Genomic DNA, 15208 nt, shown 5'->3' on the forward strand with positions numbered 1-15208 from the left:
TGTGTGTGTGTGTGTATGTATGTGTGTGTATGTGTGTGTATGTATGTGTGTATGTGTGTATGTGTGTAAGTGTGTAAGTATGTGCGTGTATGTGTGTGTGTATGTAGATACATGCGTATATGTATACAGTATTTTCCTACATATTAGCCCCCTCCGCGTATAAGATGTACCATTAAAATAGCCTTAAAATGGTTCAATTTGACAATTTCTCTTGTATAAGCTGCCCTTTGGTTCGCAATTATCACCCCCATATTCATGGTTTTGATAGGGAGTAGTAAAGTGTTACTTTGAAAGGAACATTTAAAGAAAAATCATATTTCTGAGATACTGTATGAATCGAAAGTATCGTCTGCTGGAATGCACACTTTAAAAAGTTGTTGCCTGCACGTAGACAAATTCAAAAAGAAAGTCACGTGACCAGTACAACCAGGAAGTGTGTCCGTAGCGCGCTCGTTTGTCAAGTCTAATTTGTGCGCATATAAGCCGGACCCTCGATTCAGTCATCTTTTTTAGCGACAAATAAGGTGTATATGCGAGGAAATACGGTAATTATCTGACGAATAGCATGACAATTGTGCACAAATAGCTACCTAAAAAATGCTGTGTGGCCCCTTGACCACTTGGCGGCCCGATGTGCGATACTTCGTTTGCTTAAACACAGTGACGGCACTGTCAGTTATACGGTCTAAAAGTGGCGCATTTTCGAATATTTCAAATGCGGAATAATCCCCAAAAGAAATAACTCGTATTTCTAGCAGGAGATCAACATTTTTAGAGTCAAATTTAATTGGATTATGAATATAAATGCATTATCCCAAAGGAATAATTGCATGGAGCTCAGCATGATGATGTGATAGAGATACTGTCATTTTGCATTACTGTGATTAGAGTGCAGAGGAGAGCACAAATTCTATTGGAAGAGCCGGATTTCAGTCCAATGATTCGTTACCCGTGGGATTCCCGTGCCATTGACGACCATGTGTGTCCAATCAGGGGCTGCAATTGAAGCAATGTGTATTTATTGCTGTCCAATCGGGCAATGTGACTCTGTGCTGTTAATTAGTTCGACGCTCGGTCGACGTCCAATCCATTTGGACTGGGAGGGGCTTGACGGCATGATTCCAACCCTCCGAGTCCACAGGGATTGGACGTCTATTGAAGCCGATTGTAGTCTTTGAGTTTAAGTTATATATTGTGTTGGGAATAGGTGAGAGAAAAATAAATAAATACATTTTTTTTAAAAAATAATTAAAAATATATATAATTTTATAATAATAATATACATATTTATTATGAAAGATATGTTTTTCATGAATTTCATTCATAGACGTCAAAATATATTTAGTTTAGTGTTTTATTGGTACTCAATTTTGAAATAAATGACCGTATCAGCATTCGCTTGCGTCGTGACGTCACGGTGCACGCATGGGTGCCATTTTGTCGTGGCGTCATCGTGTCCCGGCGCCGTCAAATTGCAGTTTTTCATGAATTTCATTCATAGAAGTCAAAATAAATTTTGTTTCGTGTTTTATCTGTTCTCAATTTTGAAATAAATGACCATATCGGCATCAACTTGCGTCGTGACGTCACGGCGCACGCATGGGTGCCATTTTGTCGTGGTGTCATTGTGTCACGGCGCCGTCAAATTGCAGTTTTTCATGAATTTCATTCATAGAAGTCAAGATAAATTTTGTTTCGTGTTTTATCTGTTCTCAATTTTGAAATAAATGACTGTATCGGCATCAACTTGCGTCGTGACGTCACGTGCACGCATGGTGCCATTTTGTCGTGGCGTCATCACGACGCTTTCAAATTTTTGTCAGACAAAAGCGGCTTATATGCGAGTAAATACTTTTCACAGTAGGATGTTTGACGAAATACAACTTTTTCAAAAGTTTTGCTTGACATTTTTGGGGAAAAAAGATGACGTGAAGCAAATTGAACTGTCAAACTGTCGACCTGTCAAATATGTTGATTTCCGAGTTAGATATCAAATCAAACCGATAATGAAAACGGAGTTCTGATCATGCGAGTCAATTTCAGGGTAATAGCTCAATATTATTGGTTCGCTCCATCGTTTATGTGAACTTGCCAAAATAAAACTTAATTTATTTATTCATCGCACAAAATGATGCGGCGGGCCAGTGATGGCCCCCGGGCCACCAATTTGAGAGAAAATAAATAAATAAAATATTTAAAAAATATATATATATATATATATATGTAATTTTATAATAATATATTATATATATTATTTATTATGCAAGATACGTTTTTTTCATGAATTTCATTCATAGAAGTCAAAAAAAAATTTCTTTAGTGTTTGATCTGTTCTCAATTTTGAAATAAATGACCGTATTCGCTTGCGTCGTGACGTCACGACGGACGCATTGGCGCCATTTTGTCGTGGCGTCATCGTGTCACGGCGCCGTCAAATGCAGTTTTTTGACAAATCGTGTTTTTATGCGCATATAAGCCGTGCCCTCGATTCAGACATCATTTTTTGTCCGACAAAAGCGGCTTATATGCGAGTAAATACTATTTACAGTATTGGTTCGTTCCATCGTTTATCTCAACTTACCAAAATAAAACATTTTTACTTCATTTATTTATTCATCGCACAAAATGATGAAGGGTCCAGAATTCTCTTGTGTTGTGACGTCACGGTGGACGCATTGGCGCCATTTTGTCATGGCGTCATCGTGTCACGGCGCCGTCAAATGCAGTTTTTTGACAAATCGTGTTTTCATGCGCATATAAGCCGTGCCCTCAATTCAGACATCATTTTTTTTGTCCGACAAAAGCGGTTTATATGCGAGTAAATACTATTTACAGTATTGGTTCGTTCCATCGTTTATGTCAACTTGCCAAAATAAAACATTTTTACTTCATTTATTTATTCATGGGACAAAATGAAGGGTCCAGAATTGGCCCCCGGGCTGGTATTTTCACACCCGTGCGCTCATGCATTTGCCGAAGCCGCCGAGGGAAGAAAAACGCGGGTTAAAGTCAAGGACAACATCCTGAGAAGCAAACTCAGCAATGCTGTCTAACGCACTGCAGTCCAGTGAGAAATGCAGCAAGCTCCACAATGGAGAGACTAAGCAGTGATTCATTCGCATCTCAAGAAGTCTGGACGTTCCTCGGAGAGTTTTTAAAAAAAACATCGGAATTCTGGGTAGGCAGAGCTGCTGATTTTCAAAGAAGACGTCTAGGTCCAAATAGAAATGTTGTTTACAGGCGGCGCAGGTGGTTTGAAAAAGCTTTGTCGGAGTATTTTTTTTTAGCTCTGTTGGGACAACACATGTATTTGTTCATATGGACAATAGCAATAAAGCTTTGAATTCAATTGTTAATGCGGGCTTGGAAAGTGGAAGGGCGTATTTACAATAGGAAAGTGCGGTTTAATATTATTAAAAAAATATTGAAAAATTAAATCTAAAATTTAGAATTTAAGTGTTTTTTTGTTTGGGCAGAGCATTTTTGACTGTAATTTTATTTTAAAACTATACAAAAAAACTAACAAAAATTTAAATCTAAAATTTTAACTATAGCTTTTTTTTCTTATCTTTTGCTTCTTTGCATTTTTAACAATAATTTTAACATTATAAAAATATTATTAAAAAATTTAATCAAAATTTTTAACTTTACCTTTTTTTTGGTCCAGAGCATTTTTTAACTATAATTTTACGTTTATAAAAAAAATTCCATCTACAATTTTGACTTTAAGGGTTTATCTTTTTTCTTTTCTTTTCTCTAGAATATTGTTTTGCTTTGTACTTTTTGAATAACTTTTTTGCTTGAATTTCATCGTACACCCTTTAACTGCCTAAAGCACATTTCTGCAAAAATTAAAACAGTCTAATTAGCAAAAAAAATAACATTTAGAGTTTGTTCGCTAAAAAAGACGTGTGGACAAAAATATCACTAGGCTGTTTTTGTCTTTTAAACTCCAAAAAGTTGTCATTTTTCGAGAAAAAAAATATTCAGAAAAACATAAAAGATCTCAGAAAGCGAATATTACTATAATTGGATGGAAAATGCTACCCAGCATGCATGTCTGGGATCGAACCCTCGACCAAAAACCGTCATACCGACGCACTAACCACTCTCCCACCCCAACCTTACATAATAAATGATTATTTTTTTCTACAATTTCACTAGTTCTAGATCTGTATGTGTCTTAATCATCTATTTTTGATTCTATTATTGAATTGGCGGGTACAAATCTACGAACACCGACCTTCCCGGTTCAGGCCAACGTGTCACGTACGGAAAAAAAGCAAGGTCAAGTCCGCAACGGGAGTCGATAGGACGATACGACTGGCAAAGGTACGCCGACCGGCGTTGGCGCGCTATTGAGCGACAAGTCCGTACGGGCACTCAGCAAAACGTTTGACTGAAAATCTATCCACAGCTATCAACAAGCATGCTCCACCCTCCGTCCCAGAAGACCCCAAAAGCCCCCGAAGGCGGAACACTAGGTAACATCAAAGCCGGCGAAGGAACTGAGAATTCCAGAAGGTTCCTGCGAGCAGTAGATCAGCCGTCTTTAAACATTTTGGCTTCCAAGATCGACTTTTTAAGGAGTTCACCTTTCATGATCGACATTTTTTACAGTGTACTGAGAAAGGTTAGCAGTAGGTCACAGTAGCAAGAGGGTGAGAATACAGACACAGAAATTGTAGACATAAATAAATAGGTAATAAATAAGTTAATGAATAAATAAATAAATGAATAAATAAATATATACAAAAATATAAATAAATATAAAAATAAATATAAAAAAATAATATAAATAAATATGAATAAATATAAATATGAATAAATATAAATAAATAAACATAAATATAAATAAATAAACATAAATATGAATAAATAAACATAAATATAAATAAATAAACATAAATAAATACATATAAGTAAATAAACATGAATAAATAAATAAACGTGAGATACTAGCTTAATTAAAAAATGCCTTGAAATTTTTCAATTTTAAAATTTCTCGCGTATAAGCCGCCCCCTGATGTGTATGTGTATATGTATACTGTATTTTCTCGCAAATTAGCTGCCTCCGCATATAAGCCGCATATAATCCGCACCCTTAAAAGTGGCTTAAAATTTTGGAATTTTACAATTTCTTGCGTATAAACTGCCCCTGATGTGTATGTGTGTGTTTGTGTTTTGTGTATGTGTGTGTGTGTTTTTGTGTATGTGTGTGAATGTGAATGTGTGTGCATGTGCAAATGTGTTTGTATGTATGTGTGTGTGTATATGCATACCGTATTTTCTTGCATATTACCTGCCTCCGCATATAATCCGGACTCTTAAAACTGCCTTAAAACTGTTGAATTTTACTATTTCTCGCGTATAAGCCGCTCCCCTGATTCCCAATTTTCACTTGCATATTCATGGTTTTAATAGGGAGTACAAATGTGTTAATTTCAAAGGAAATTCTTAATAAAAATCATCGCTCATGGTATTTCTGAGATATTATATGAATCAAAAATTCCGAAAGGGTGTTGCCTGCACGTAGACAAATTCAAAAAGGAAGTCACGTGAGCAGTACAACCAGGAAGTGTCTCCGTAGCGGTTTAGTTTGTCATCCCTAGGTATGATGGTGGCGCCCTGATCCACCGTTATATCGCCATCCACGTATACGGCACCCTCGTCGCAGATCATTGTTCCGAGGTTGTGCATTTTAAAACGCCAACTCCGGAAACAAAAATCTCCCGTTCTCTAAGCCGGAATCTCTTTTGCCGGCTATCACTGATCTTTTAAGTTTGAAAGGCTTACGATATTCAAAATGTTGAATAAAGCTGTAAGCTTCTTTATCTATTTGCTAGCCCGGGCTCCACTCGGTGTCCTCTGGACCGGCCCTCGCCCTTTTATCCATAATCCACCCTCAAAAAGTCGGGTGATGCGCGTCTATCCATTTGAAATTCAATTGGTTTGGAGGAGTCTTATGTTTTAAGGTGCCGCAATTAATGCTTGTTACCATGGCAGCCAGTTCATCTGGGTTAAATCAGCCGGAGCTAGTGAGCCGCTCCTTCCCATGGAATCGCAAAAGCGCCGACGCGTCTGGCTCCGGCGCCCTCGGTGACGGAGGCCACTTGAAAACGCGAGTGGATCGCCGGCTCCGCCTCGACGATCGTGATTCGTGACCGATTGCAACTCGGGGCCGGTTTTTGGAGGGCGAAATGAGGGCAAGCGCCAAGGGTGCAATCAGTTTGGGGGCGCAATATTGTTTTTTTCCGTTATAAACCAAATTGTCTATAGACAAGGCTTATCCTCACAAGGGGCGCAGGGGGTGCTGGAGCCTATCCCAGCTGACTTTGGGGAACAGGCGGGATACACCCTGAATCGGTGGCCAGCCAATCGCAGGGCACGATGAGACAAACAACTAATCACGCAAATAGCTAGGAGCAATGTAGCGTCCAGTTAGCCTAGCATGTGTGTTTAAAGGGATGTTGGAGGAAACCGGAGTCCCCGGAGAAAACTCATGCAAGCCGCAGGGGGTGCTAGAGCGTATCCCAGCTGTGTTCCGGGCTAGAGGCGGGGTACACCCTGAATTGATGGCCAGCCAATCGCAGGGCACGATGAGACAAACAACTAATCACGCAAATAGCTAGGAGCAATGTAGCGTCCAGTTAGCCTAGCATGTGTGTTTATGGGATGTGGGAGGAAACCGGAGTCCCCAGAGAAACCCCACGCAAGCCCAGGGAAAACATACAGACTACACAGCAAAGACCCACCTAGGATCGAACCCTCGGCTCCAGAACGGCAAGGCCGACGCTTTCACCACTTTACCACCGGATCGCTAAGACAATTTAACGACAAGTGTAAAAAACATTAAAACAGTATAAATTCAGATTCTGTGAATTATTCATTCATTCATTTTTTGAAGCGCTTATCTTCACAAGGGTCGCAGGGGGTGCTGGAGCCTATTCCAGCTGACTTTGGGGAACAGGCACGATACACCCTGAATCGGTGGCCAGCCAATCACAGCGCACAATGAGACAAACAACCAATCACTCAAACCTAGGAGCAATTTAGCATACAATTAGCCTAGCATGCTTGTTTTTGGAACGTGGGAGGAAACCGGAGTACCCGGAGAAAACCCATGCAGCCCCGGGGAGAACATGCAAACTCCACACAGCACATATAACGCATTTTAACCAATATTTGAAACATTTCCCTTCATTTTCAGACCCACTTTCTCCCCACATGGGTCGCAGGGGGTGCTGGAGCCTATCCCAACTGTGTGTGTCTGAATGTGGCCAGCCAATCACAGGGCACCATGACACAAACAACCAATTTTGACTGTCCAACCACCTTAGCATGCACATTTTTGTAACGTGGGAGGAAACCGGAGTACCCGGAGAAAACCCACACTAGCCCGGGGGAGAACATACAAACTCCACACAGGAAAACCAACCAGGATTTGAACCCAGAACCCCAAAAACTGCAAGGCTGACACCCTTCCCACTTCTTTTAATGATTTTAAACTTGATAATTTTTCATTTCTTCTCTCCTACTTTTATATAATGCATTGAACACATCTTTAAATTATCCATATTTAGCGTAAAGTGTGACAGATGAGCCGATTTTCAACGGCTTTATTCCTTTTAATCGCATCCCACTATCATCTTTAGACCGCTATTATGAAAGATTAAAGATTTTTCTCTTCACGCCGCCACCAGGTAAGACAAACTTTTGATTTTCTATATTTTATTTTATTTTTTTTTATATCAGCGGTCCACCGGATTTAAAGCATTCAGGTCAGCTAGCGTAAAGTCATCACGGGGACAGTGGGGAAGCGGGTTGTCTCCTGTCTGAACGCATTCTGGGCTCACGTCCAAGCCTTTTTAATCCTCGTAGCGTCGCACGCTCGGTCTAGCACGACTAATGCTAGCATGCGGCGCCGTAGCCGTTCGTTCAATTTTGATTTGAACGGCGCGGCCACATCATTTGTTTTGCGTTTTTTTTTTTTTTTTTTTACTTTTAATGAAGCACTTTGTGAGCGAGCAAGAATGGCAGGAAATGGAGATTTATTCCGGCGGAGTCTCTTTTTAATCCTACGAAAAGACGATGGCGGCTTGAGGAGTGGACTTAAGGACTATCGGGAAAAGTAAATCAAGGAAAACCACGGGTGATGTCGTTATTCCGTGAAGACGGGGGTCAAGAGGTCGTGGCGTTGCGGGGAAGCTAATGGGGACGAGGCATAAGGACAAAAAAATGCTTTGAATTTTCCCTCATATCTCAAATTTCCCGTATGATGGGACACTCGTATGTCAAAGCATTGGAGCAAAAATTTGCTCGGAACTTTCATCATATCTCAAATTTCCCGTATGTCGGTACACTCGTATGTCAAGGTATTAGAGCAAAAATTAGCTCTGAATTTTCCCTCATATCTCAAATTTCCCGTATGTTGGGACACTCGTATGTCAAGGCATTAGGGCAAAAAATAATTCTGCACTTTGCCTCATATCTCAAATTTCCCCGATGTTGGGACACTCGTATATCAAGGCATTAGAGCAAATATTAGCTATGAATTTTCCCTCATATCTCAAATTTCTTGTATGTCGGTACACTCGTATGTCAAAGTATTAGAGCAAAAATGTGCTCTGAATTTTCCCTCATATCTCAAATTTCCCGTATGATGGTACACTCGTATGTCAAAGCATTAGAGCAAAAATTTGCTCTGAATTTTCCCTCATATCTCAAATGTCCCGATGTTGGGACACTCGTATATCAAGGCATTAGGGCAAAAATTAGCAATGAATTTTCCCTCATATCTCAAATTTCTCGTATGTCGGTACACTCGTATGTCAAAGCATTAGAGCAAAAATTAGCTCTGAATTTTCCTTCATATCTCAAATTTCTTGTATGTCTGTACACTCATATGTCAAAGCATTAGAGCAAAAATTTGCTTGGAATTTTCCCTCATATCTCAAATTTCCCGTATGATGGGACACGCGTATGTCAAGGCATTAGGGCAAAAATTTGCTCAGAATTTTCCTCATATCTCAAATTTCCTGTATGGTGGGACACTCGTATGTCAAGGCATTAGAGTAAACATAAGTCATTATTCCGTGAAGAAGGGGGTCAAAAGGTCGTGGCGTTGCGGGGAAGCTAATGGGCACGAGAAGAAACACCTGGGATGTCTTTGGAGAAATTGACGCCACCCTAAGAAACGCCACTGCGCCAAAATCCACACATACCTGGCTGGCAACCTCGGCCAATTGATCCCCTTATTAATGATTGCAATTCCCCTTATTAAGCGATTAAAAACGTACAATTACATATTCACTCACATAGGGCGCACATACGTCTCAAATTTTCTACAAAGTAGACGGGGTGCCCAATCAGTCGGTGCAGTACATTCAATATTCTGTAGATGTCGCTGTTTGACGCTGATAGCTTGACTGTCTGGGTACATTGCTGGCTGACACGCTATATATTTATATACAGTAATACAGGGGTCGGGAACCTTTTTGACGAAGAGAGCCATAAACAATTCATATTTTCTAATGTTATTCCTTGAGAGCCATACTCCGAATTTAAAAGGCAAAATACATGTAAATGGGTGTCTTTTATTTTAGTAATTTCACCACTTTTAAAGTGAAAAAAAAAAGAATACTTTTGACAACATTCTTACGCAGTTGCTAATCAATGAGAGTATGCATTCTAGCAGAGTCTAATGCAAAAAAAGAAGACTAAAGCAGCACTGGACGTAGTATCTCAGTTCTTTCACCAGTGGGTTCCATATTTTAGCTCACAGGTTAGCGAAGAGCCAGCTGCACCCATCGAAAGAGCCACATGTGGCTCCCGAGCCATAGGTTCCCTACCCCTGCAGTAATACCTCGACATACGAGTGTGCGGACATATGAGCAATTTGAGATACGAGTGAAATTTTGAGCAAATATTTACCTTGAGATACGAGACAAATTTTGAGCAAATATTTACCTTGAGATACGAGTTGAATTTTGATATACGAGCAGACAGAGGACGCGATAGGCTGCTCAGAAGAACATCATGGCTACGGTCTTACCAGTCACAACTCCCTCGTGTAATGTCTCTACGAGCACTGGGCGGAGCTTTGCATTTTTTCAGTGTTTTCCCGTTAGTCCAATGGTGTCAGACTCGGGTTGGTTCGCGGGCCGCTTTAACGTCAACTTAATTTCACGTGGGCCGGACAATTTTAGATATATTTAGATTTTTTTTAATAAATGGATTAAAAGAACTGAATTAAAAGCCCTGAATATTCAGTTTTTTATAAAACAATCTAAAACAACGTTTATTTTAGATTTTTTTAAAATATATTTTTAGATTTTACAAAATTCTTTTTTGAACTAAAAACACAAAAAAATGGATTAAAATTTTTTAATGATTGATTTAAAAGGGGGAAAATCAGGAAATTTAATATACATCTATACTCTTCAATTTAATTTGATCCTAAAACAGAAAGATTTTTTTTAATAAATGGATTAAAAGAACTGTATCAAAATTCCTGAATATTCAGTTTTTTATAAAACAATCTAAAACAACGTTTATTTTAGATTTTTTTAAAATATATTTTTAGATTTTACAAAGTTATTTTTTGAACTAAAAACACAAAAAAATGGATTAAAATTTTTAAATGATTGATTTAAAAGGGGGAAAATCAGGAAATTGAATATACATCTATACTCTTCAATTTAATTTGATCCTAAAACAGAAAGTCGACACATCATTTACTTCCCGGGCCACACAAAATGATGCGGAGGGCCATATTTGGCCCCCGGGCTGCCACTTTTTTTCCCCGTTAGTTAGTGCGAATGGCAAATCGATCGCTAATACGAGAGGAGTATATACTACTTCTGGTTGGCGTTATCCTATTGTGAGGACATTTGTGTGCATCATTTTGGGAATATTTTGAAGGGAAGACAAAAGCAAACAACCCTCGATAGGTTGCATCTGAAAGTCAGGGTGGAGGCGGGGCTAATAGAGCCAACCCGGGAGAAGAAAGGTATCAACATTTCAAACAAAATTACAATTAAGTTTAGAATAAGGTTAGACTAAACTTATTTTTGAGTGTCTGCATCGTCGTCCAAGTTCATTTAAATTTGTTTATGTTATGTTACGAGCGCGTTGCCATGCAAAAAGATGGGTTTTCCAAAAAACATACTTTTTAAAAAACATTTTTCCCATACAAAACTTCTAATACAGCATACACAATTTCACAAGATCAAAAAAACTATAAAATACGGGGAAAACATATAACTTGACAAGTACGAAATTGCAGGGCACTGAGACAGACAGCCAAATCACATACACAGAACTTAGCATGTAATTAGCCTAGCATGCCTGTTTTGGGGATGTTGGGAGGAAACCAGCGTACCTGGAAAAAAACCACACCAGCCTAAGGAAAACATGCAAACTCCACACGACGAGGACCAACCTGGGGATCGAACCCTCGACCCCAGAACTGCGAGCCCGACATGCTAACCACTGGTAAAAAAATCCCGATTTCAAAACTTCCGTCCATTAATTTCTACATATTTTTTTGCTATTTTCATGACACTGATAAAGTCAAATATACTGCGTTTCTATCCCCACTAATTAATAAAATTCAGATTCAAAATTGATATTCTAGATATCCATTTCACAGAAGACACGCTAACCTCGCTATCTAGCTACGCTATTTAAATATTGACATTTGGCCTTAGGTTAAAACGTCCTCGTCTCCCCGACTATAAATAATAAAAGTTAATCAGGAAATCAGATGAAGAGTCCTGTCATATTTTCATATTTCAAACAATCATCATCAAAAGCTGAATCAACCTCTTTAGTTGACGATAAAAGATATTCGTACTCACCGTATCTTAATTGTATCAAGGTGCCCGATTCTCACTGTAGTTAAGGATGAAACATGTCCGCCTTACGCCGACTCTCCGCCTCCCCCCTCAATTGGGGACTAGAAATCAGAGCACAAGAAACACAAATAATTAATACTCGGGGGTGCCGGATTTCTGCTGCAGGAGAGATGCTGAATTGAAAAGGAAAGATGCGAACACCAAAAAAAATGATCATTGGCTGTTAACCCGTGAATCAACGTACAGTGGTACCTCGACATACGAGCGATTTGAGATACGAGTAAAATTTTGGGCAATATTTATTTTGAGATGCAGGACAAATTTTGATATATGAGACGGATACAGCAAAAAAAATATAATTGGCAGCTAACCTGTGAATTAACGTACAGTGGTACCTTGACATACGAGCGATTTGAGATACGAACGATTTGAGATACGAGTAAAATTTTGGGCAATATTTATTTTGAGATGCAGGATAAATTTTGATATACGAGACAGATACACCCAAAAAATATCATTGGATGTTAACCCGTTAATTAGCGTACAGTGGTACCTCGACATACAAGCGATTTGAGATACGAGTAAAATTTTGGGCAAATATTTATTTTGAGATGCAGGATAAATTTTGATATGGCAAATTAGAACAAATCAAAATGTTTTTCCAATCCAATATCCTTTTTTGGGTGTTTTTTCAGAGGGTTAAAACCAATTAATTAGTTTTGAGTTCATTTCTATGGGAAACGTTCATTTGAGTTACGAGTAAATCAACATACGAGCTCAGTCCCGGAACGAATTAAGCTCGTATCTTGAGGTACCACTGTATATATTTTGTTACTGGACATTAACCAACCGCCCCGTTAGATTAAACATATTTTTAAATGTATCTGCATCGTAATCCAACTTCATTTAAATTTGTTTGTTATGTTACGAGCGTGTTGCCGTGCGAAATAATGGGTTTTACAAAAACCATCATATAAATTTGCGACAATGCCATCTTGTACATCACCCTGCGCGTTTCCCATTGGCATCTCAAACAAATACATTAATATTACATTCCAAAACACGGCCCTTTCTGCCCTTCCAATTTAATTCCCTGAACAAACATCGCCGGCGGTCCCTGATCATCTGGATTTTCTTCCCCGGCGTGTCCATTGAAATGATTTCCAATCAGGGCCCTCCTTTCCATCCCCCTTGAAAAATTGTCATTCTCCTCCATGTCACTTGCCACCTAGGGGGCACAAACCTCTGAAAACACACACTTTGCTTGACAATGGTCGCCCACTTTGACTCTTGATTCACCTCGAAAACTTTCTTTGCATATTCTTCCTCCCAAGAGAGGCTCCTCCCCCTTTATATCAACGCTGTAATTATCATACGGTCTAGCTCAGTGGGTATTTTAACACCCTGCATATTGAATGTTATCTCATTTATTTTCTGAACCGCCTATCCGAAGGGGTGCTGGAGCCTCACCCTCAAACTACCAGGCGGGGGGACAACCTGAATCGGTGGCCAGTCAATCACAGGGCACGAGGAGACAGACAACCAATCATAGCTAGGGGAAATTTAGTGTTCAACCAGCCTAGTCTCCAAGGGACACGGGGGTGCTGGAGCCTATTCCAGCTGACAATGGGCAGCACCCTGAATCGGTGGGCAGCCAATCGCTAGGTACAAGGAGTCAAAGGACGACCAATTAATCTTAGCTAGCGACAAATTAGCATACAATTAGCCTAGCATGCATGTTTTTGTGATGTGGGAGGAAACCGGAGTACCCGGAGAAAACCCACGCAAGCCCATGGAGTACATGTTAACTCGACACAGTGAGGACCGACCAGGTATCGAACCCTCGACCCCAGAACTGCCAGGCCGACGCACTAACCACTCATTTTCTTCGCTATTAGCATACAATTAGCCTAGCATGCATGTTTTTGTGATCTGGGAGGAAACCGGAGTACCAAGAGAAAACCCACGGAAGCCCGCGGAGAACATGTTAACTCCACACAGTGAGGATCGACCAGGTATCGAACCCTCGACCCCAGAACTGCCAGGCCAACGGGCTAACCACTCATTTTCTTTGCTATTAGCATACAATTAGCCTAGCATGCATGTTTTTGTGATGTGGGAGGAAACCGGAGTACCCGGAGAAAACCCACGCAAACCCTTGGAGAACATGTTAACTCCGCACAGTGAGGACCAACCTGGGATCGAACCCAGGACGCCAGAACCGTCAGGCCATCGTACTAACCACTACGTCATTGAAAGTCAAATAATCATTCATTTTCTGAACTGCTTATCCTCACAAGGGTCACGGTAGGGCGCCAGAACGGGGGGGGGGGGGGGGGGGAAACCCTTAATCGGTGGACAGCCAATCGATGGGCACATTGACACGAAGAACCAATTACAGAAGGGTGTCAGACTCGGGTTGGTTTGCGGGGCCGCTTTAACGTCAACTTGATTTCACGTGGGCCGGACCATTTTAGATATAATATTTTTAAATAAATGCATCAAAATACCTGGATTAAAATCCCTGAATATTTCGTTTTTTTTATAGATCTAAAACAATGATTATTTTAGCTTTTTTTAAATATATTTTTACATTTTAAAAAATGATTTTTGAACTAAAAACACAGAAAAAAATGAATTAAAAAAATTCAATGATTGATTTAAAAGGGGGAAAATCAGGAAATTTAACATACATCTATACTCTTCATTTGAATTTGATCCTAAAACACAAAGTCAGCACACATCATTGACTTTCCCGGGCCACACAAAATGATGTGGCGGGCCAGATTTGGCCCCCAGACCGCCACTTTGACACGTGTGAATTACACAAATACCTAGGGAGAATTTAGCTTTAGCAACCAGCTAGCCTAGCATGGATGTTTTGGCCATGTGGGAGGAAACCGGAGTACCTGGAGAAAATGCAATTTAGCATACAATTAGCCTAGCCTACATATTTTGGCCAGTCTAACTCCCTAGTTAACCCTTTCCATCCATAAATTCAGAGATTCCGAGAGAACTGCCATGATTTGAAATATTTGGGAGAAATCCAGAACCCCAAGAAAACCACGAGGTCAACAAATTATTTCTTTGCACGCCGCCGTCAAGCGCGGATTCATTTTATAAACAACAATCTGTTGCATTATGTCTACGGGGTCCTATCTTTGAATAATAGATACAATAGAAAGTAGAGCGTTTCGACTTCTGCGAAACGGCTTGAATAAATCAGGCATGTGAATTGCGTGCGCGCCGTCTCCAACGTGCCGCTAAAACCTGCCTTGATGTATTCTCTTAATTAATGATCAATTAAATAGCCTATTTTATGATTGTTATTCAGTATTTACAGGCCGGCT

The 15208-nt window shown here is 39.8% G+C and overlaps 1 long non-coding RNA gene across 1 annotated transcript in view; it reads right to left on the minus strand.

Moving 5' to 3' along the window:
* The window catches only part of LOC144074201 (uncharacterized), a 211616-nt gene that overhangs the window by 100637 nt on the left and 95771 nt on the right, over positions 1 to 15208 (minus strand). The window contains exon 4 of the long non-coding RNA XR_013300256.1: positions 11862 to 11959. This is a non-coding gene — a long non-coding RNA (uncharacterized LOC144074201). The remainder of the gene's footprint in view (positions 1 to 11861; positions 11960 to 15208) is intronic.

The sequence above is a fragment of the Stigmatopora argus genome, chromosome 1, assembly GCF_051989625.1.
Source record: "Stigmatopora argus isolate UIUO_Sarg chromosome 1, RoL_Sarg_1.0, whole genome shotgun sequence".
Taxonomy (NCBI): domain Eukaryota; kingdom Metazoa; phylum Chordata; class Actinopteri; order Syngnathiformes; family Syngnathidae; genus Stigmatopora; species Stigmatopora argus.